This window comes from Rhinatrema bivittatum, chromosome 4, assembly GCF_901001135.1.
Source record: "Rhinatrema bivittatum chromosome 4, aRhiBiv1.1, whole genome shotgun sequence".
Classification (NCBI taxonomy): Eukaryota; Metazoa; Chordata; class Amphibia; order Gymnophiona; family Rhinatrematidae; genus Rhinatrema; species Rhinatrema bivittatum.
In genome coordinates, this window is record NC_042618.1 from 279,415,804 (window position 1) to 279,436,784 (window position 20,981).

A 20,981-nucleotide genomic window follows, 5' to 3' on the forward strand; every position below is an offset into this window, starting at 1 on the left:
TAATACAAAAGAAAGCTACACATTTTATAAATGTCTTTAAAAACAGACTAAAAAATGAAAACCTTTATTTCTAAAGCAAAAAGATACAGAACTGTTATGATAATGAAACAGTTTGTGCAAAATAAGAGTTTAAAATGTTAAAAAAATATTTTAATCTCTTCAGGCTGCAAGACTACACCACCACTTTGGCCTGGAATTACATCTGGCTCAGACAGAAGTAAAACATTCAGATCCAAGGACACTAGAAGGTGTTAGTTTATAATTGGGATGAATTAATATGTATAGATTGATTAGTGTAGGTGATAAGGGGTCAAGTGACTTTAAATCTGTGTCACTAAGCCAGAACCTTTTAAAGCACATTTATTAATGTTGAAAGTTTCAAATGCAAATCTATCAGCACAAGTTCTGCTGAGTGCAAGAGAAAAACACAATGGACGATTTGTTTTTATGGACAATATCTCCTCTTTACATCCGGCAGCACAAGAAATTAAGATGATCTCTGAACAATGCTTACTAGAAACTGACTACTGGTTTGTATGATGGAGAGGCTTGCACAGGAAACAATGTTTGACAAGTGGTTTCTCATGAGGTCATTGTAAGTGAAAGAATAAATTGTAAAATCAGAGCAAAGGTTGTATTTTGGTCAATATATATACATGTATTTATTAAAAAGAAAGAAAAAATGAACACATGCTAAACTATATCCTTAATGTATATAACACAATCAAGTAAACCTATAAATTGTCAAATTATAAATATGGAAAAAGTTTTATTATGCTCCACACAAAATCTTAAAAATCTTTATAATAGTATCATTTACATACTACTTCATTGGACAACATATAAATGCAAATAAAACTGGAAAGGAAAATCTAATCCATTCACAAGTGTTTTAGCAACATAGTATCTACATCACAAACATGATCCAAATAGTCTTGAAGAAAAAGTTGCTGATAACCTGCTTGTTCACAATATAACAATATTTGCATATAAGTTCAGTATTGGACACTGCTCTTCAAACAGTAGGCTGCTCAGATTTGAAAATGAAAAGCTCTTCGAAAGTAGACCTGCTTCGGTGCCTCAAATGGGTTATGGCAATAAACATATGTATTTCAAATGCTAATTATGTATTCTCTCTGTCTCCTCACTCAACAAAAAATCTTCTGTTTCACCCTAAAAATAGGCTTCATCAGGAGAAGGATATACCATAGGGTACTTGGATCATTGGTACGTTTGAAATTATGTCTTAACTCACATCATATAGCTGAATGTTGAGATTACTTACCTGATAATCTCCTTTTCCTTAGTGTATGCAGATGGACTCAAAACAAATGGGTATTGTGTGCTCGTGCTAGCAGTTGGAAACGGATCTGACGTCAGCACGGGTACATATACCCCCACAGGAAGTGTAGCTATTCAGTAATCTTCCTAGCAAAAGCTTTATGGATATATGTGTGACTGATCGATCGATTAATCAACAGGATTACCCTGACCAATTGATGGTAGCTGGAGACCGCCAGTGTTCTCAACCGGAAGGCGTCGACACCCGGCAGGGTGGAAGCCCTATTATAAGCAAAACATGGCTTACCGTGAGTCAGCGAATCCCCATGTATACCGGCAGCCGGGCGGGATGCTGAGTCCATCTGCATACACTAAGGAAAAAGAGATTATCAGGTAAGTAATCTCAACATTTCCTAGCGTGTAGCAGATGGACTCAAAACAAATGGGATGACAAAAGCTACTCCCGGACTGGGCGGGAGGCTGCCCGAGGACAGTGTAGGATCGCCCTCGCAAATGCTGTGTCCTCCCTGGCCTGAACGTCCAGATGGTAGAATCTGGAGAAGGTATGGAGGGAGGGCCACGTCGCTGCTTTGCATATCTCTGCAGGCGACAGCAGCTTAGCTTCTGCCCAAGAGGCTGATTGTGCTCTGGTAGAATGAGCCTTGACCTGTAGAGGTGGTGGTGGTTTTCCTGCCTCTACGTAGGCTGCCTTGATAACTTCTTTAATCCAGTGGGCGATGGTCGGCCGTGAGGCCGCTTCCCCTTGCCGTCTTCCCCTTGCTTCTTCCCCTTGCCGTCTTTCGTACCGCTTCTGACATTTCCAGGTATCTGGACAGCAGTCTGCCGATGTCGAGATGACGTAGTATTCGACCTTATTCCGATTTCTTCAAACCTTCCGTGGTAGGCAAGGATATGGTTTGGTTGAGGTGAAAGTGTGAGACCACTTTGGGTAAAAAGGAAGGAACTGTACGAAGATGGATGGCCTCTGGAGTGATTCTGAGAAATGGATCACGACAGGATAGTGCTTGTAGCTCTGAGATGCGGCGTGCTGAACACACAGCCAGCAAGAACACCATCTTCTAGGTTAACAAACGGAGAGACAGGCCTCGAAGGGGCCTGAAGGCGGATCCCGCTAGAAATTCCAATACTAGGTTGAGGTTCCACAAGGGCACTGGCCACTTCAATGGCGGGCGAATGTGTTGAACTCCTTTCAGGAAGCGTGAAACGTCTGGGTGTTTGGAAATGGAGTTGCCGTCACTTCTGGGACCGTAGCAAGACAGCTCTGCTACCTGAACCTTGATGGAGCTGAGGGACAGACCCTTCTGAAGTCCATCTTGTAGGAAGTCCAAAATGATAGGAATCTTTGCGGTATGTGAATTGGTGCCGTGAGAGTCGCACCAAGCTTCAAAAACTCTCCAGATCCTGATATATGTTAGTGATGTGGAGAATTTACGTGCTCAGAGGAGTGTATCTATAACCGGCTCCGAGTATCCCTGTTTCTTCAGTCGAGCCCTCTCAATGGCCAGACCGTAAGAGAGAATTGAGCCGGATCTTCGTGGAGGATGGGACCTTGCAGCAGCAGGTCCCTGTGTGGAGGCAGGGGTAGAGGGTTCCCTGCCAGTAGTCTTCTCATGTCTGCGTACCAGGGTCTTCTTGGCCAGTCCGGGGCCACTAGAAGAACTAGGCCTCTGTGTCTCTGAATCCTGTGAACAATGGCGCCCAGCAGGGGCCATGGAGGAAAGGAGTACAGCAGGATCCCCTGAGGCCACGGTTGTGCCAGGGCGTCGATCCCCTGAGCCCGAGGATCCCGCCTGCAGCTGAAATATCTGGGAACTTAAGCGTAGGACCTGTCCGCTAATAGGTCCATGGCTGGCGTCCCCTCATCGATCCACAATTATCTGAAAAACTGTGGGTGACAGCTGCCACTCCCCCGGGTTCAGGCTTTCTCTGCTGAGGAAGTCTGCCGTCGTGTTGTCCTTCCCGGCAATGTGGACGGCGGAGATGTCCTGGAGATTTGCTTCCGCCCAAATCATCAGGGGAGCTATTTCTAGGGACACTTGTTGGCTTCTGGTTCCACCCTGACGATTGATGTATGCCACCGTGGTGGCATTGTCTGACATCACTCTGACCGCTCTGTCACGAAGTCTGTGGGCAAATCGCAGGCACGCTAGCCTGACTGCCCGTGCCTCTAGTCGGTTGATGTTCCACCTTGACTCTTCTCTGGTCCACCGCCCTTGGGCGGTGAGTTCCTCGCAGTGTGCTCCCCATCCGTTCAGGCTGGCATCTGTGGTGAGCAGAATTCAGGTTGGGGAGGACATTCTTGACCCCCAGCTTATGTGGCCGGGCTGTAACCACCACCGTAGCTGATTCCGCACTCTGGCCGGCAGAGGTAGGTGTATGGTGTAGTTCCGCGATCGTGGACTCCATCGAGATAGAAGGGTGCGTTGCAATGGTCTCATATGAGTACGCGCCCAAGGCACCACTTCCAGAGTGGATTCCATGAGGCAGAGGACTTGTAGGTAATCCCGAGCTGTGGGCCGGCTGGTGCTCAGCAGGACCTGCAGATGATTCCGGAGTTTGGACTGTCTCTTGGAGGTCAGACTGACCTTGTCGTCTTGGGTGTCGAATTGGACCCCTAGGTATTCCAGCAAATGGGATGGCTGTAGGGAATTCTTCTTTATGTTGACTACCCATCCTAGGCTTTCCAGAAGAGTTATAACTCTGTTGGTTGCCCGGTGACTCTCCTCCGGTGACTTTGCCCTGATCAGCCAATCGTCCAGGTAGGGATGGACAAGGATTCCTTCCTTCCTGAGTGCCGCCGCCACTACTACTATTACCCTTGGTAAAGATCCGCGGCGCAGTGGCTAACCCAAAAGGTAAAGCCCGGAACTGGAAGTGCTGATTCAGGACTTTGAAGCGTAAATAGCGTTGGTGATCCCGATAGATGGGGATATGCAGGTAGGCTTCAGACAGATCTAGGGAGGTGAGAAACTCCCCTGGCTGTACTGAATTCTCGACAGACCATAGAGTTTCCATGCGAAAGCTGGGGACCCGTAGGTGTCGATTGACTGACTTGAGGTCCAGGACTGGCCTGAAGGTGCCCTCCTTCTTGGGTACTATGAAATAAATGGAATAATGCCCAGAAGTTACCTCTTCCGCAGGTAGTGGGATTATGGCTTTCAGGGCCAGGAGCCTCTGTAAGGTCACTTCTAGTGCCACTATCTTGAGTGGCGAACAAGGAGATTCCACAAACTTGTTTGGCGGAAGCCGAAAGAAATCCAGGTAATATCCTTCTCGGATGATGGTGAGGACCCACTGGTCCGAAGTGATCTCGACCCACCTGCGGTAGAAGAGGGTTAGCCTGCCCCCTATGGCTGCTACCCTCGGATGGGTCGGCTGATTGTCATTGTGGGTTACAGCCAGGGCCAGAACCCAGGCTGGTTCTCTTCTTGGTGTGCTTAGCCTGAAAGGGCTGATTCCTGGCCTGAGAACGAGGTGCTTGATAGCGAGACCTGTAGGGGTTGAAGTGCTGCGAGGTTCTACCTCTGGCTGGTCTGGAAACAGAATGCTGCTCCTCCTCGACCTGTCTTCTGGTAGACGGGGTAATGGAGAGGCACCCCATTTAGTAGCCCAGTTCTCGAGGTCGCTGCCGAACAGTAGGGAGCCCTTAAAGGGCATTCTTGTGAGTCGTGTCTTGGAGGACGCGTCAGCCGCCCAATTGCGTAGCCAAAGCTATCTCCTGGCTGCCACTGAGGAGGACACTCCCTTGGCTGCCGTACGGACGAGGTCGGAGGCTGCGTCAGTGAGAAATGCGAGAGCTGATTCCATGTCTTTTCCCGGGGTGTTGTTTCTTGCCTGTGATAAAAAGGAGCGCGTCACCACGGTGCAGCAAGTTGCGATTCGAAGGGACATGGCTGCTACTTAAAAAGCTTGTTTCAGATTGGTGTCCATGCGATCATGCGTAACCTTGAGGGCCGCTCCCCCCTCCACCGGAATGGTGGTGCGCTTCACAACTGCGCTAACTATGGCGTCTACCCTGGGACATACCAGCAGCTCCTTGGACGCCGGATCCAGAGGGTACATGCCAGACAAGGCCCAACCCCCTTTGAATGAGGCCTCCGGTGCCTTCCATTCCAGCTCGATTAGCTGCTGTGCTGCTAGTAGTAGGGGAAAATGGTGAGCCGTTTGGCGCAGGCCCTCTAGCAGGGGGTTCTTTATAGGGTCCCCTGGGGGGTCCTGGCCCGGAATGGCCAGGTCCTACAAGCATTGCGAGACCAGGCCTGGCAGATCTTCTTTCCGAAAGAAGCGTCTCATGGTCCAATATGGTTCTATCTCCGAGGGAAGTTCACCTTCCTCAGGGGGCTCCTCACTTCCCTGGGAATAATCCGAATCCCCATAAGCGGGCTGTCGGGTGGTGAGTGGCTGCACCTAGGTCTCGATGGTCCGGGGACTGGATCAGCCGGAACGGGAGGACCCATTCGAGGAGCAGACTGCATCTGGACAAAGGCGTGAATCCCTTTAAATAATTCCACCCAGGAAAGCGAAGCCGGATCTGGCCTTAGGGGCACCAGGTCTCTCGGGTTCCCTGGCTGCTCGCCACGGCCTGCAAAGTCAGGTGTGGTCCCTGAGAAACCGCTGGGCTGGGACCGGTCTTGACCTGGAACTCCCATGGCTTCTTCACATTGGGCACATAGGGAGTCTGCTTCCTTGCTCTGTGTGGCTCTGAGGTTGCATGCTGAGCAGAGGGCTTAGAGCGTTCACGCCTGATTCTGGAGGTGCCGGCCCTGCGGTCGCCTGGGCTTTCTTATGCTCCATTCGCCTGAAATGCGGCGTCGCCCAACGATGTGCGCTTAATACGTGCGCTTAACAGCATGCGCTTAGAATGGGCGTCTTAGAACGTGCGCCTATAAACGGGCGTCTTGGAAAGTGCGCGTATCCTAGTAGCGTGCGCTAACAACGTGCGCCTGTCGCGTGCGCTAACAACGTGCGCCTGTCGCGTGCGCTTCGCAAGCAAAGTGCGCTTAATTGAAAAAGATGAGTAGGCAGGCAAAATGGCGACCTCCCAGGCGGGCGGCCTCGTAGGCAGGCCCAGTTAGTCCACACTTCCTCGGAGACCAAGTAAAGATGTACGCCTTACCTTGTCTTCGGCGCTTCCCGGCTGCGACCCGGGCGGTCTCCGGCTGCGGGGGGGAGAGGGGAATACCTTCACCGCCGCGCTTAAGGAAGTGCACCCGCTGCCTCTAGGCCGCGCCCGAACTCGTCTCGCTCGGGGGCCAAGTCCACGCCTGGACCGAGGCTGCCTCTAGGCCACGCCCGAACTCGTCTCGCTCGGGGGCCAAGTCCACGCCTGGACCGAGGCTGCCTCTAGGCCGCGCCTGAACTCGTCTCGCTCGGGGGCCAAGCCGCGCCCGAGCCCTTCTCACTCGGGGGCTGGGTCCCTGCCGCGAACCGCGAACCGGCCACCGGACCGAGGCTCTTACTTGCGAGGAACCACGGAAGTCAGCTCAGGAAACTCAACCGGGTGAGTGACCGCCTGGTATCACCACAGGAGTGCGGGGCTCGTCTTCAGTAGGTTTCTTCTATGAATTTAGTCGTTAGAATTTGGAAACACGCTCAGCGAGCGTGAGGTAGCTCCAAACTGCTTTGGAGACGGAAATTACTGAATAGCTACACTTCCTGTGGGGGTATATATACCTGTGCTGACGTCAGATCCGTCTCCAACTGCTAGCACGAACACACAATACCCATTTGTTTTGAGTCCATCTGCTACACGCTAGGAAAAGCAGAGTTGCTTACCTGTAACAGGTGTTCTCCCAGGACAGCAAGATATAGTCCTCACATATGGATGATGTCTTCAGGCGGAGCCCTATTACGGAACACTTGTCAAAGTTTCTTTGACTGGCACACTAAGTATGCCATGATCCCTGTGTCCACAGGGGGTCTTCCCTTCAGTCTTATTTGTAGCAAAAAGCGCGAGCGAAAAAATAAAATAAACGTAAGCGGAACCAACTCCACGGGGTGGCGGGTGGGTTTCGTGAGGACTACATCCTGCTGTCCTGGGAGAAAAATGTTATAGGTAAGCAACTCTGCTTGTTCTCAGGACAAGCAGGATGATAGTCCTCTCATATGGGTGATTAGCAAGCTACAGGCTGACTTATATTACAATAGGCCAATAGCAGACAACTGGTGCAGCAAGCACAATAATTGGGGTGCTATTGGCAATGACGAGGCAGCCTGAAATCACAGCAGGTGGTTGTGGAAGGTGTTGGGGATTATACTTCTTTCAAGTTAAAATTAAGAACTCGATATCTGATGATATTATTGCAAACTGGAGTGCCACAAGGCTCAACTCTGTCCGCAACCCTTTTTAACATTTATGTATTACCAATTTGTCATTTTTTATATGGACTAGGCCTAAAATTTTATATTTATGCGAATGACATACAATTTTTAGTTCCCATAGAAAAGTCAGTAGAGCAAACTCTCGAAATTATTAAAATTTATATAACTGCATTAAAAAAATTACAGCATTTGAGATTAATTTTGAATATGGATAAAACAAATAGTTTTACTTGAGAGAAAATGTCATTACCAAACCATATTGGACAATATAAAGATAACACCAACATGTTTTTTTACAGGGACTTAGGGATTATTTTAAATACAGAATTATCCGTGAAAAAAAAATTACTACCAAATTAAAAGATGGTTATTTTAAATTACTTGGTCAAAATAGAACAGCCAAACGTCCCAATTAACTATAGTGCTGAAAAACACCGTGTTACGGATTTTTTATCTCATTATAAATGGGCCTCATATATAAGCATAAAGCTCATTGTGTGTGAGCAAAAGTTATTCAATGCCACATTTTAATCATAGGTCCAATAATTATTTTTTTCTTTATGCTTTCACCAGTAGTGACCCATCTGTTATAACATTCGTTATTTTTTAGATTTAAACGTTACTTAGCTTCTTTGTGATTCAAAAGAAATTCAATGGAGACTCTCAGCCTCATGCACTCATGAATTCAAAAACAGCGTGGGGCAGGAAAAAGGGGCCAATATCTTTTTGTGCACACTATTTTGTAAATCTTGCCCATTTCAAATGGTAAGATTTAAGTGTGGAAGGTTGTCGTGAAGCTACAAGTACCTGAGAATATCAGCGAGTCTGTGTTAAGAGATTGGCCTGTGGGCAGGCGAATTGGTTCCTAGAGTGATAGGTTGAGAAGTAATTGGAAGCATACTTGTCGAGGCCAGCATGGGGTTATGAGAATCATTGAAAATCTGTCCTGCTGTACCTTCACAAGAGTTTTGGCTATGAGTGGTATCAGAAGAGATGCATATAGGAGACCTTTGTTGTAGGGGCAAGCAAAGGGGCCCATGGCTAATGTATTTTGATGCCTGTGTAGAGAGCAGAATCTGTCCACTCTGTGGTTTGATTCGGACGCAAGAGGTCGATGGTTAGTTGACCTCAGCGCTAGAAGATTTTGCTTGCTACACATGGATTCAGAGACCACTTGTGGGGATGGAGACATCGATTGAGATAGTATGTTCGGTATGCCTGTTAGATAAGTGGCACAGAGATGCATGGAGTGTGCAAGGGCCCGGGGCCAGAACTGCACAGCTTCCTGGAAGAGTAGATAAGAGCCTGTGCCTCCCTGTTTGTTCGAGTACCACATTGCCACTATGTTGTCTGTCTGTATCCACAAAGTTGTGTGTGAGAGGCACTGTTTGAAGGCATAAAGGGCATAATGCATGGCTCAATGCTCCAGGAAGTTGAAGTGAGACTTTTCATAGAGCAGAGTCGACACATTTTGGGTTTGGAGGGTGCTGATATGAGCTCTCCAACCCAAGTTGGATGCGATCGTGGCCAAGATCAGTGATATAGATCAGGGATGAAAGCGGTTGAACGGTTTAGAGCCACTGACATATTAAAATCCACTGAGTTTTGCTCATTGCTGTTCTGGCCATATGAGTGATGTGGATCATGGAAACCATGTGGCCCAGCAATGAAAGAATTGATGGGCTGAGGCTATGTTGCATGCGTGCAGAGATGTGGACAATTTGATAGGATGTCTGCGCGGTTGTTGGGCAGGAAGGCTGTTGTGACTGTAGTGCCCAGATCTGCTCCATATGGGATTTATGGTAGTTGATCAGAAATTCCAGCCAAATTTAGTAGATTTATAGTGAGTCTTAGAGAATTTAGAGCTCCTTGTTTGGACTGACTCCTTATTAGGCAGTTGCCCAGGTAAGGAAACACATGAATGCTGTTCTTTGTAGATGAGAGGCAGTCACTGCTAGGAATTTGGTGAAATACACAAGTTGTCGAAGCTAGTTCAAATAGCAGAACTTGGTATTGAAAATGTTATATACACTATACACTTCATAGTGAGTCAACTGCTTATGCTGAAAAACTAAGAGACACTGGACTGTTAGACTTTGCACGCTAAGCATGATAAAGTATGACAAGCTGAAACAAAGAAAGCTGCACGTACACACAGACAGTAACCTAAGCTGAAACTAACTTGATTGGAGGAATTTTGAAACCAGCCAAGAAGTGGAGAGTGAAGAAGAAAGAGGCTGTAAAGATAAAATGCATATAAGTAAAGGCTGTGTGTAAAAAGAATTGAGTAGGTTTGGGGACTTCCCCTGTTTTCTGGTGAAGCCTGCTACTCCCAAGAAACTCTATTACTTGCCTTTCTTGCTATAATAAAAATTTTGTTTTACAGATATCTTAGGGTTGGTACTGATTGAGTGCATATCTGGACATTTTGGTGACCCCGACGTGATCACGAGATACGGGTAAGATAGCGCTTACCAGACCGCAGTGATAGGGGTAAGTAATAGTGTTATATATGCCACATATATTTTTGGTTTGTGTTTAGCTCTTAAGTTTTTTTTTTTGCCTGTTGCCGTGTTTTATTTTGTTTTGCTGTATTATGAAACACTTTAAGAAAGATAGGGGAAGTTCCACTGTGGAGCAGGACTCACTGTCCTAGTGCAACGAGTTATTACCTACCATAAGCCAAATGAGAAATTGATTCGTAAAATTCATGATAAATGGATTAAGTGGGCGGAAGCGGATGCCTTCTTAGTCTGGCCAGCTGGAGGGTCATTCCAGACATCCTACTTAATGCAGATATTATTTTTATACCTATTCTGTATAAGTTGTAAGGATAAGAGTTTAACCAGTCATGTACAGGTACACAGCTGGTTTATTATGACTAAAACATTTAGAAAAGCAGAATAAGATGCCTGTGGATGTTAAAATTGAGTCTAATGTGGAACATGAACTTCCACCATATTATACTAGTAGTTTGACTTTAGAGCCACAGAAGGACATCCTTCAGCCTCAGACAGTTATGGTTTTGCAGTCAGGTTCCAGGTTTCAGTCATTACTGCCTAATTCTTGTAGCTCCTGATCCACCTATTACGGCAGTTGGATATAAATCTTTATATCCAGATGTTCCTCAAGTTGGCAAGGACAGAGTTATGGGCACTCCTTGCCCTGCTGAGTGCACTCCCCGACCCTTGAGTGTTTCCAGTGCCTGCATAGAGGGGAGTGATAAACAGGCGTGGTTTGATATTGCAGGACGGTGAAATGTATACCTGTAGAACCAGACTGTGGGTTGGACGAGCAGATTAAGGGGACTGATACATGGGCAGCCGTGGGCTTGCAATCAGATTTTAAAAAAGTCATGTTTTTGTCAGGCAAATTTTCCTCAGTTGAGAAAGGCATGACTTCATGTGAGCAAGGTATAGTGCTGCGGCTGCTGCCAGGGAAAAATCACAACATCAGATTCCTTATGCAGATGTTTTACATGGCTCTCATGATGTTTACTCATGATGTTTACTCAACGCACAATTAAACTCTGGAATTTGTTGCCAGAGAATGTGGTTCGTGCAGTTAGTATAGCTGTGTTTAAAAAAGGATTGGATAAGTTCTTGGAGGAGAAGTCCATTACCTGCTATTAAGTTCACTTAGAGAATAGCCACTGCCATTAGCAATGGTTACATGGAATAGACTTAGTTTTTGGGTACTTGCCAGGTTCTTATGGCCTGGATTGGCCACTGTTGGAAACAGGATGCTGGGCTTGATGGACCCAGTATGGCATTTTCTTATGTTCTTATGTTGCCTTTTTGTTAAATTCTTCTAAGTGAATGTTGACAGCCCTGAGAACAGAAAAATATAAGGTCCTTTTAGTATCTTCTAATACCACTTTGAAACCATGGGGAAAGAAAATGCCTCCTCAGGTTGTTGTGTTACAGAATATATTGAAGCCAGGAATAGCTAAGGATCATGTGTGCACTACAGCAGAAATGAAAGATGAGCTAATTATTTTATCAAACCCTATTCCAGAAGGTTCTCATTGGTTTGTTGATGCAGGAGGACTAGGGACTGGAACAGGGTTTGGTACAGTATGTTTGGAATATGGGCAGGATCATGTGATACAAAGGGAATCTTTTAAATTGCCTAATGAATGGTCAGCACAAGAGGCAGAGTTATGTGTTACTTGGGCATGTACTAATCATATGTCAGTAGACAAATCTAGATGCCCTGAAACCTGCTCTAACTGTATACATAGATTTTCATTATGTATATGCTTCATCATTATCGTAAAAAATGGCAAAGGAGAGGGATGCTGTCTAGTACAGGGACTTCCCTAGCTTCCTTGTCTATGTGGGAGCGGTTGTTTACTGTATTGGCTAGAGGATGTGAATCATGTCCTCGATCGTCTTAAACGATCGATTTCGGCTGGGAGGGGGAGGGAATCGTATCGTCGCCGTTTGGGTGTTTAGAGTATCGTGAAAATCGTTAAAATCGTGAACCAGCACACTAAAACCCCCTAAACCCACCCCGACCCTTTAAATTAAATCCCCCCCCCTCCCGAACCCCCCCCAAAATGCCTTAAATTACCTGGGGGTCCAGCGGCGGTCCGTAGCTAAATCGGGGGAAGGGGGAGGGCAGGAAAACCGGCACAGTAAAACCCCCTAAAACCCACCCCCGACCCTTTAAATTAAATCCCCCCCCTCCCGAACCCCCCCCCCAAAATGCCTTAAATTACCTGGGGGTCCAGCGGCGGTCCATAGCTAAATCGGGGAAGGGGGAGGGCAGGAAAACCGGCACATCTAAAACACCCTAAAACCCACCCCGACCCTTTAAATTAAATCCCCACCCTCCCGAAACCCCCCCAAATGCCTTAAATTACCTGGGGGTCCAGCGGCGGTCCGTAGCTAAATCGGGGGAAGGGGGAGGGCAGGAAAACCGGCACACTAAAACACCCTAAAACCCACCCCCGACCCTTTAAATTAAATCCTCCCACCCTCCCAAATGCCTTAATTTACCTGGGGGGTCCAGCGGTGGTCCAGAACGGCCTCCTGCTAATTGAATCGTGTTGTCTTCAGCCGGCGCCATTCTGCGCCACCATTTGCAAATGGCGGCGCAAAATGGCGGCGGCCATAGACCAACACGATTCGACTGCAGGAGGTCGTTCCGGACCCCCGCTGGACTTTTGGCAAGTCTTGTGGGGGTAGGAGGCCCCCCCAAGCTGGCCAAAAAGTCCCTGGGGGTCCAGCGGGGGTCCGGGAGCGATCTCCTGCCGCGAATCGTTTTCCGTACGGAAAATGGCGCCGGCAGGAGATCGACTGCAGGAGGTCGTTCACCGCTGGACCCCCAGGTAATTTAAGGCATTTGGGGGGGGTTCGGGGGGGGTGGGGATTTAATTTAAAGGGTCGGGGTGGGTTTTAGGGTGTTTTAGTGTGCCGGTTTTCCTGCCCTCCCCCTTCCCCCGATTTACGATTTTTTGACGATAAATCGGGGGAATTGGTATTGTATCGTGGCCCTAACGATTTTTGACGATTTAAAATATATCGGACGATATTTTAAATCGTCAAAAAACGATTCACATCCCTAGTATTGGCAGAATACTCTATGGCTCAGATTCCAGTAAGCATAGTATGGGTTAAAGCACAACAACCTCCTGATACCTCATGGCAAGCCTATGGTAATTACTTGGCAGACCAGGGCAGCGGGTGATTGCTGCTAGCACTAATGTTTTTGTTATAACTAGGGCACAGGCCAGTCAGCAGGAATCGAAGATCAGGACAAAGGGAAGTTTTACAGAAGCTCCTCCTGATATAGGAGACAGCTGCCTGGAGGAGGAAGAATTCATTAACAGAAGAAGCCCAGTGGAAATTATATATGATTTACAACAGCAGTATACACTCAGGATGAAAGACAAATGTGGGAAATGGCAGGAGCCATTCTTCAATCTTTTCCTAAGGATGATTGTTTACTTTATATTCATCCTTCTGGAAAGCCATGCCTACCTATAGCCACTATGCATAAATTACCACCCTATTTGCATTTACCTGTACACGCGCCTGCTACACAGTTAAGTCAACAATTACAAGACAAGTGGTGTCATAGTTATGTACAAGCTTGTACGATTTGTCAGACTGCAATACCGCATAGAGGAGTTAAGGTACAATCAGGGACCATTCCAAAGCCTATGGGGCCTGGTCTTGAGTGGCATTGTGATTTCATGGATATGGGTGGGAGAATTGGTCCATATCGATATTTACTTGTTTGTGTAGATGCCTACTCTCAGTGGGTTGAGGCCTTTCCTTGTAGAAGGAGACAGGTGCAGAAATGGCAAAAGCCCTATTGCACAGAGATTATGCCCCGATTTGGATTTCCAACAGTTATATAACTGATAATGGTTCACATTTCACCAATAATTTAATGACATCCCTGATACAAAACCTGCAATGCCATCACTGATGAGTTTCAGTGTATCGGCCTGACAGTAATGGGCTGGTGGGAACGCTGTAATGGACTTTTAAAAAATAGAGTTCGTTGTACTTATGATGGAGCTCAAGACAAGTTGGTTAACTTGTTTACCATGGGCCTTGATGTATTTATGTCAAGCTCCATCTTCTAAGCATAATTTGTCCCCTCACTAAATTTGTACCAGATGTCCTATGCCATGGAAGTCATTGACAGACATTGTTACTCCTGATTGATTCCTGTTTATTGGGCAAATTTCTTATCTGCTTTGAAATATATTTCTTCTGTTTTAACAGCTCCTGAATCCCCCACTTAAGGAGAAGGGGAAGACTACTATCAAGGCTGGCGATTTAGTCTGGCACACACAGTTTACACACAAGACCTGGAAAGACCGGTGTATCTAGGTCCTTTTAAAGTTGAAGCCATTACACCTACTGCTGTACGTTTGAAGGGAGGAGACTGTGTGGACTCATATTAGAGACATACATCAGGTAGTATTATTTGGACAAAACGAGAAGAGGGAAAAATGATCCATTTATTATTCTGATATTCAATATAAGCATCATGATGTGGATGATAATTAGTAGTTTTGTTTGGGACATTTCAAGGTTTGAATGTTTTCCTGTGAGAGATATTGGTGCAACATATATGAATAATATGTGGGTTCAAACAGTCCAGGTATTGACCAAAGCTTTACCTGAGAATATTTCAGATTGTATTAGTTGTACCCCTTTTTCAATTTCTATGAATCATTTGCCAGTTGTTTCCCTCACCTGTAGGATTATGCCAGATTATAGGATTTATTGCGTACGGTCATGAAAACGTGTCATTGGACCCTTTGGCAGGTAAATTATGGTCACAATATGTAGGGAGAACGAAATTCCCACCATTGTCGGCTAGTTTGCCACCTAGAAGATACATCTGTACTAACAATCATACAGAGTCTAATCCTACTCCATGTAATTATACATATTTCAGAACTAATAATTAATGGTTGGTAACTAAAAAGGTACAGTTCTGCCCAGACCCCCAATTTCTGACCTTAAACAGCAGTGTAATTGTTCCAACTCTATTGTAGTTATCAATGCAAATGATACCAGTGGTCCTGATGGTTGATTACAGTGTGTTCTTAGACTTGTAAATACCATTAAAAGAGCAAATGAGACCTTTGCGACCATACAATTTAAATCTAGTTATATATATAGGCTGTAGCATTCTTAGGAGCGGTAATGAAATCAATTTGACCCCTTGTATACAACATGCAGACTGAGATGGGCTTGCTAGTCCTTTTATATATGGACCTTATAGTGGTAATGCAACTTTTATTAGTAATTTTACTAATTTATATGTAGGACACTATTGGTTATGTGACGAATTGGTGTATCTTTCTTTGCCTGAGGATTATTATTTTTGTGTTCTAGTGACTTAACTATTTCTCCTTTGCAAACACCAGCTCACCTTCAACATCGTATATGTAGGAGCATTCCATCAGCAATACCTGAAGGAGAGGCGATTGAAATGTCTCTTGCATATCTAAATTCCACATACCTTCTTACTAAAGCCCAATTAGATGGATTATCTTGGACAGCCTGGATTCCCATTTTTCAGCCTCTTGCGGTAGCTGCTGAGTTGGGAACGGCAATCCGAAGGTTGCAATCATTATTCCATGTTACGAATTTTGAAATGAATAAAGCAATGATAGCTCTTCAGTCACAGATTGATGAGCTTAATATTGTTACCAAATATAATAGGCAAGGACTAGATTATATTTTTGCCAAGGAAAGAGGGTTATGTACTATGCTAATAGCACAGAATGTTGCACGGTAGTGGTTTAATCGTTCAGAGATTGTGAAGAATGCTATGGAAAAAATCCAAAACTTGGCGAGATTGAAGGTAGAAGATTTTCAGGGTGGTTTAGATACTAATTAGTGGTCCACGGTTACCTTGGTGGTTTGCAGGTTTAGGTTCTGGCCTAAAGGGCTTTGTAAGTTTCGCCATTGGATTAGGTGGAATTTTGTTGCTTGGCTGTTTGTGTATGCCATGTATATGTTCATTATTTCACAATATCAAAATCGTTTAACTTCAGTGTCACTTGGTAAAGTGATGTATACAACACTGTGGAAACACAGATCACTTCAACCTATGCAGCTCTGTCTGGAAAATGATATTGAGATATATGCAGACCTCCTATATGTCATGAAGACTCTGTATAAAGAGTATGATAGGCTATGATGGGTAAGATCTCATGGAAATATTATTATAATATTTTGCAGGGGACAACCTAAGACAGCCAGATATGGGCTGAAACCTTTTGTGAAGGATCTCTAGGCAGAATCCTTCAAGAATAGAAAGTCCAGAGAATAGAGGCAACCCCTTGTCGTAGTAAGGAAAGCATGGTACCGAGAGACACCATTCTGAACTTTTCTTTCTGAAGAAATGTGTTGAGATTCTGAGGTCCAGATGGCAGAGGTCACTTGTTTTCTCTGAAAGTAGGAAATAGCAGGATTAAAATCCTCTGCCTTGTTGTGTCTGGGGAACGGTATCCCGAGCCCTGGTTCTCAGTGGGATGGCCATTCTATTGTCTGGCAAGGTTGAAAAAATCCAGGAGCCTGCCCGACTGGCAGAGCTGATGTGATCTGGATTATCAGTTGGTCTCACACGAAAGCGTAAGCGGGTAAAAGGTCCTTCTAGCATCCCTCTTTGCTGTGCAAGAAATGTAGAGAGCTGTCGCAGGGTCTCGAGGTGGTTTTGCAATTGAGCACTGTCTGCTGGACCTTGTGCATGAAGAGATTATCTGCAGTGCATGGCAGATCAGCTAGTTTATCTTGGACTTTGGGCCATAAATCAGGGGCCGTAAGCCAGGTTACCATCTAGTATAGAGTCCTGTTGCTGGCAACGGGAGGACGTTTTGAAGCAATCACATGTTGCTCGAATTTCATGTGGATGGCAGAGAGGTTCCCTTGGTGTTGTGTCAAACTTAGCAGGTAAATAGCAATGTGTGACACCAATATGGTTTTTGGAAGATGTTATGATCTAAAACCTCCCAAAAACATCTGGTCCTATTAGTGACCAGGTCAAAAGGGATGGTTTCAGACACATCCTTTACTTAGGTCTCAATGAGATCGGTGCAGAAGCGGGATTAAAGTACCCATCGCCCTTCGAGGATCCAGGGATAGGTATAGGGTCCGTGGAGGCTCAGAAGGACGAGTCGGCGTCGATGATTTAGGCTGTCATTGGTAGGTGCCACAACGAGGCGGTGCCACAATGATGCATATATCGATAGCTCTGGTATTAGTAGATTCTGGAAAGCATCGAGGACAGCCTGACTGATGAGGACATCCAGCTCCTCCCTGGAAGCTGGTATAGGTAAGCGCAGCTACAGGAGGAGGCGGCTAGGCGTTACTTGGCACGGTCCACATGAATCTGTGGTGGCTCAGTACCCAGCACGGTTGTCAGTGGGGAACGCTTCAGTGCTTTGGGTGCAGAGGAGCATGAAGACTCTTGTACCCGGGCCCACTTTGCACTGGCTCAATGGACATTGATGCCGGTGTGGTGTCTGTGCCAGAGACTGTTTCCCTCGGTGCTCAGCCCGGTCATTCTCCAGCACAGAAGAAGATGGCACCGATGTCATGGATGGCGTCTGTGATGGACGGTCACCATACCTCTACTGCTCCTGGCATTGCTTGTCACCCAAAGATTACATGGGGCTCTGGTTTAGAACCCGAAGTATGGAGCATTTTTTTTAGTCTAGGACACAGACGGAGGCATCGACAGAATCGACGGGAGCCTCCATGGCGGCATCAACGGGGGCCTGGCGGCAACGGGAACCGTGGATGTCCCAATCCCTCTAGCCCTGAAGGACCCGGAAGATCGCAGCAAGGATACTCGTGGGCATCATGGGGCGGAGCGAGGGTGATAGACATAGGGAGAAAGAGGGCCACAATTTGGTTGGTTACCCGGGGTACCGATAGTGAGGTGACAGGAACAGACTGGAAAACAGGGCATAGTACTCACCGAGCGTCGATGAAATGTACGCAAAGGGAGACTCGTGTAGGGAAATTATTTATGAAGTAAAACTTCAAGTGTTTCCGTGAGGAAAAGTTGTGAGAAAAAATCTCACAGAGCTCCTAAACGCAAGGCAAACTGCAGAATGGAAAAAAAGAGGACTGAAGGGAGACCCCTGTGGACACAGGGATCATGGCTGTGCTGGGCATGCTCAGTGTGCCAGTCAAAGTTTCTAGAAACTTTGACAAAGTGTTCCGTAATAGGGCTCCACCTGATGACGTCACCCATACGTGAGGACTACCATCCTGCTTGTCCTGGAAGAAAGAGAACATTTTTATAAATATTCAAGACATGTAGATTAACATAAAAAGAGTCTTCCTCCCCTGAACATCTTCTACAGGAAAATTACAGCAAGGCCATTTATTATATTTCTTTATTTATAAATTTATGCATCGCTTATCAACATTTCCAAGCAATTTACAAAAGTACATTCATAAATTAATAAATATTGTAAATCAAAAGTAGTTAAATAAGCAATAAAAACATAAAACAAAAAAACCATAGTAAAGCTGTTCAACTGGCTCTTTATTGATACTGAGAAAATTAAGACCTGTGAAATGTATGAACTGAAAACCTGCTCAAATAGGAATGCCTTCACCTTTTTCCTAAAGTTTATTAATGCTACTTTGCTTTTTATCTGTAGTGGAAGAGAGTTCCAAAGGGTTTGCCCCTGAATGACTCAGCAAAGCGAACTTGCTTAAATGGAGAACATAAGATAAGCGATACTGGGTCAGACCAAGGGTCCATTAAGCCCAGTATCCTGTTTCCAAAAGTAGCCAATTCAAGTCCCAAGAAGGAGGAATGTCTAAAAGCATTTGAGAAGCTAAGTGCAGGCTTCACACTGGGCAACATAGCTTCAAAGCTGCATTTATGTTTTGAGGGGCAAGACCTTTGATTCCTTTAAACACTAGTGTCAGTATCTTGAATTTTATTCTCGAGGACCAACCAGCACATCTCTGAGCTTGCTTAGTATCCTGAGATTTACAGATGTATCTCATCCAGCCCGAAATTCTTGTTCACTTTTAGTTTTCCTACCTCTTTCCATCCATTCTCTTCTGTAAACAGTTTTGTGTACTCCACCTCCATCTACGGTCTATCTCCAGGGTCTTCTTTAGTAACATTGAACTAAAGTATTTGTTTCTCTTTGTCTCTCTCCCACACTGCTCTGTGTTACCATTCAATTTCACTACACCACTTCGAGCCTCCCTGCTTTCTCTGATAACTGAAAAATATTTTGTCACCTCACTTTACCTCTTTGGTTTTTCCTGATTTCTGTCTCCCTCAGTTTCACCAAGTTTTCTTTCCTGTGTTCCTCTTTTGGGATCCTTTATACTTCATGGATGCTATTCTTTTTGCATGACTTATTTAACCATCTCCTTTGAGAACCAGATCAGTTTCTTATTCCTCTTACTTTTCTAACAGATTTGCTGCCTTTATAATAGCTCCTTTTAATTTGGTCCACTGTTCCATTTTCTCCCAGTCTTCCAGTTCTTCCTCCAGGCATGTCCCTATTTTAACAAAGTTTGTATTTTGAAATGTAAAACATGGGTCTTCATGAGACTTCTCTGTATCCTATTTGCAACATCAAAACATGCCATTTGATTATCACTGATACTCAAGTGGGCACCCACCTGGACATTAGAGCCATGAGTCCTATTAGTGAGAACTAGGTCAAGTATTTTTTCTCTCTACTTTGTGGGTTCCATTACCATTTGTTTGCGCAGAGCCCCTTGAAGGGCATCCACTATCTCTCTACTTCTTGTATATTCTGCAGAAGGGATTCTCTAGACTACATCTAATAGATTTAAACCTCCAGCGAACAACACTTTTCCCACATTTTGGATGTCTCGACCAGATCTCTCAAATTCGTCTGCATCAGAGGCCTGTAGACCATACCAGTAAAAATGGAAACACCATCTTCTTTTTTTAGGATGGTTTCATAAAGCTTCTTCTCTACCCCATGTCCCTTACAGTTTCAGTTGCCTGAATATTGTTTTTAACATAAAGAGCTACTCATCCCCTTTTCTGTCCTGTCTGTCCTTCCTTAAGTTATAACCTGGGATGGCCATATCACAATCATGAGAATCCGTGAAATGGCAACAATGTCCAAGCCTTCCTCCACTATTAGGGCCTGCAGAACTGGGATTTTATTACACAGACTACGAGCATTTCTAGCATTACATAGCTTTCTAACTTGTCACCCTTGATTTCTTGCTCTTCCTAGTCACATTTTTTGCTTTTTTGATCTAACAGATTTTATTTTCTCCTCCCACGTCCTGTATTGTTTGGGGGTGACATACCAATTTCATTGGCCACCCCCTGCACACCCGTTCTCTGAATTTCTCACTTAGCATCTTCTTTCCTGCCACAGACAAATGTAGGCCACACTTACTATGTAATTTGTTCCATATATGGCCCCAGCCTCCAATGTATCCAAAACCACTCTCCATACACCAGATTTTGAACAGGAATTTAATTATCTATATATAGTCTTTTCTTTCCTATGAACAGGTAATACTTCAGAAAAGGCCATAGGTCCTTGCCATGTGTTTTACCTTCTTTAGATTTTGGAAATCTTTCTGTACTTCATGGACACCATTTCTATGGAGGTCATTGGTCCCCAGATGGATAACATCACTAATATCAAGAGTTTCTTCTTTCTTCTATAATGGCTTGGACTATCTAGTTTGCATTTCTACCAGCTGAGGATCCTCGAAGGTATTAACTGTTTGTGTCCCCATCAAATGAGCTCCCAGATTGCTTCCTCTGATGACAGTATCCCAGAAAAATAAGCTCTGTTTTATGACATTTGATCATGTTGAAGAGTTTCTGGGTACATTGGGTGA

The 20,981-nt window shown here is 45.3% G+C and overlaps 1 protein-coding gene across 5 annotated transcripts in view; it reads right to left on the minus strand.

Annotated features, from left to right (window-relative positions):
- Positions 1–20,981, minus strand: part of LOC115090703 (lymphoid-restricted membrane protein-like) — a 1,037,620-nt gene that overhangs the window by 523,150 nt on the left and 493,489 nt on the right. The gene's annotated exons all lie outside the window — the stretch shown is intronic.